This window comes from Schistocerca nitens, chromosome 7, assembly GCF_023898315.1.
Source record: "Schistocerca nitens isolate TAMUIC-IGC-003100 chromosome 7, iqSchNite1.1, whole genome shotgun sequence".
Classification (NCBI taxonomy): Eukaryota; Metazoa; Arthropoda; class Insecta; order Orthoptera; family Acrididae; genus Schistocerca; species Schistocerca nitens.
This window is the reverse complement of record NC_064620.1, coordinates 502,609,238-502,612,980: the sequence shown is the minus strand read 5'-3', so window position 1 is coordinate 502,612,980 and position 3,743 is coordinate 502,609,238.

The following is a 3,743-nucleotide window of genomic DNA, read 5'->3' as shown; positions in this document are numbered from 1 at the left end:
AAAAGAATTCAGCTTTTTGTGACATACTAATCATTTTGCAACACCATCTTTTTCAGTAAACAGATACAATTCCCCCCAATGGGGGTTGAAATGCGAAAGCATGGTTGGGGTTACACAACGGCGACTTCACATGATTCTTAACCAGCGAAGTGACTGTTACGAGCTGATCGTAGTACTTTAAACGTTACGCAGTCGGCGCGAATTCAATAGGCACGCTGCGGCCGTATTCAAACGTGCGCGCGCATTTCCCCTCCCTCCCCACTCCGCGACCTTGCAGTTGCTCGCGAGCAGGTGCCTGAGCAGACGCGAGTACTCGTGCTCAAAACCGGCCAGTTGTTAAGCCCTGGTGTAGAGCGTTTGGACAGGAACAGAATACAACCTTTCGAAATGTGCTGCTACGGAAAAATGCTGGAGAGTAGATTGGCAGATTAAATATTTAAGGAGGAGGTACTGAAGCCTTACATTCTACAAGTCAGAGTGTGCAATTTCAGAAGTTTTGATGTGGTATGGAAGCTAAAAATCTGCAAAGAGAAACACAGAAGCTCAATAGTGGGTAATTTGAAATGGCAAGACGATAAGAATATCGGATCAGATGAATATACGGTAATATCAGCAGCAGCATAAATTGGCATAATGGGAATGAAATTCGTTATGAGGCAGCAGAGAGTGAGTTTTTGAGTTTCTGCCAACAGTTTAGTGATAGAGGCGTTCTCATCAGAACCGACAGCAAAGCAAGGCCAAAAACAATAGCTCAGGTACACATGCCGACGTCACAGCCAGAAGAACAACAGAGAAAGAACATGAAATCTGAACGTGTAATTCGGTATTCGACCATTCATAGCTGAAGCTTGGCCGCCAGTTCTTTGTACAGCTTCTTGAGCAACGCGCTCGTGGTATTTTCCGTAATGAGTAGGGTAACTTACATTACTAACGTACTATCAGTTATTACCGGTTATGTGTAGGCCTTGTATTTTAATGTACACTCTAAGGCAAAAGGAAAAATAAAACCGACTCACCACAAAGAAATTATCTAAATGGGAGGAAAGTCGGTAGATGTGATGCGCATGTACGGACAAAGAGATAATGACAATTTAGGGAAAAAAAAATCGACAAGTTATTCAAGAAAAAAAGAGCTTCACAAACTGAGCAAGTCAATACGTGTTGGTACACCTCTAACCCTTATGCATGTAGTTATTTGAGTTGGCACTGACTGATAGAGTTGTTGCTTGTACTCCTTAGGGATATCGTGCCAAATTCTGCCCATCTGGCGCTTTAGGTCGTCAAAATCCCGAGATCGTTGGTTTGTGCTGCGCATTATGCTCCTAACGTTGTCAATTTGGGAGCGATCGGGCAACCTTGCTAGCCGAGGTATGGTTTGGCATGCACAAAGACAAACTGCAGAAACTCTCGGTGTGTGCGTGTGGGCATTATTTTGCTGAAATGTAATCCCAGGATGGCTTGCCAACAAGACAATTAAAGAGGGTGTAAAATATCGCAGACGTAGCGCTGTGCTGTAAGGGTGCCGCGGATCTACGTCTACATCTACGTGGATACTCTGCAAATCACATTTAAGTGCCTGGCAGAGGGTTCATCGAACCACCTTCACAATTCTCTATTATTCCAATCTCGTATAGCGCTCAGAAAGAATGAACACCTATATCTTTACGTACTAGCTCTGATTTCCCTTATTTTATCGTGGTGATCGTTCCGGCCAATGTAAGTCGGTGTCAACAAAATATTTTCGCATTCGGAGGAGAGAGTTGGTGATTTGAACATCGTGATAAGATTCCGTTGCAACGAAAAACGCCTTTCCTTTAATGATTTCCAGCCCAAATCCTGTATCATTTCTGTGACACTCTCTCCCATATTTCGCGATAGTACAAAACGTGCTGCCTTTCTTCGAATTTTTTCGATGTACTCTGTCAGTCCTTCCTGGTAAGGATCCCACACCGCACAGCAGTATTCTAAAAGAGGGCGGACAAGCTTAGTGTAGGTAGTCTCCTTAGTACGTCTGCTAAATTTTCTGAGTGTCCTGCCAATAAAACGCAGCCTTTGATTAGCCTTCCCCACAACATTTTCTGTGTGTTGCTTCCAATTTAAGTTGTTCGTAATTGTAATACCTAGGTATTTAGTTGAATTTACGGGTTTTACATTAGACTGATTTATCGTGTAACCGAAGTTTAACGAGTTCCTTTTAGCACTCATGTGGATGACTTCACACTTTTCGTTACTTAGGGTCAACTGACACTTTTCGCACCATTTAGATATTTTTTGTAAATCGTTTTGCAATTTGCTTTGATCTTCTGATGAGTTTGTTAGTCGATAAACGACAGCGTCATCTGCAAGCAACCGAATAGGGCTGCCCATATTGTCTCCCAAATCGTGTATATAGATAAGGAACAGGAAAGGGCCTATAACACTACCTAGGGGAACGCCAGAAATCACCAAAGCGGTCCTGCTATGAAAAGAAATGGCGTCCTAGACCATCACTCCTGGTTGTAGGACCGTATGGCGGGCGACAATCAGGGCGGTGTCCCTCTGATGTATAGGGAGTCATCAGACACGTCTTCACTGGTCATCAAGGATCAGTTCCAAGTGGGCCTTATCACTGAAAACTATTCTGCTTCAGTGAATGAGATTCCAGGCCGAAGATGTTCGTGGAGACGCCCAAGACAGCGGTGGAATACCAACAGTGGCGGCTGCTGCGTAAGAGTATAAGAGCGCGGGCGCATACTAACTTTTGACACCTTGCGGATTTGGGATACTATGCTCATCTAGACTCAGTGAAGCTTGGCATCAGCGTAGCTAGCACACCCTCGTATGTACACATTTTAAGGAGCTTCTGCGCGTGCACAACTAGCATGACGTAGTTGTCTTACGGGTCTAATACATGAGGGTTTGATAAGCAATGTGCACGGTTCATGTGCACAGTTAGCCCTGACCTCTCACCTACAAGTTCATGTCAGTGTCACCAGGTGGCAGCACACTGCATCAGGCATTTATCCATGTTCGTTTGACATAAATCCCATTAGACGGCAGTGCACTCCACAAATATGCAAATTCACTCATCTGACATCAGTACAGGGTTATTACAAATGATTGAAGCGATTTCACAGCTCTACAATAACTTTATTATTTGAGATATTTTCACAATGCTTTGCACACACATACAAAAACTCAAAAAGTTTTTTTAGGCATTCACAAATGTTCGATATGTGCCCCTTTAGTGATTCGGCAGACATCAAGCCGATAATGAAGTTCCTCCCACGCTAGGCACAGCATGTCCCCATCAATGAGTTCGAAAGCATCGTTGATGCGAGCTCGCAGTTCTGGCACGTTTCTTGGTAGAGGAGGTTTAAACACTGAATCTTTCACATAACCCCACAGAAAGAAATCGCATGGGGTTAAGTCGGGAGAGCGTGGAGGCCATGACATGAATTGCTGATCATGATCTCCACCACGACCGATCCATCGGTTTTCCAATCTCCTGTTTAAGAAATGCTGAACATCATGATGGAAGTGCGGTGGAGCACCATCCTGTTGAAAGATAAAGTCGGCGCTGTCGGTCTCCAATTGTGGCATGAGCCAATTTTCCCGCATGTCCAGATACACGTGTCCTGTAACGTTTTTTTTCGCAGAAGAAAAAGGGGCCGTAAACTTTAAACCGTGAGATTGCACAAAACACGTTAACTTTTGGTGAATTGCGAATTTGCTGTACGAATGCGTGAGGATTCTCTACCGCC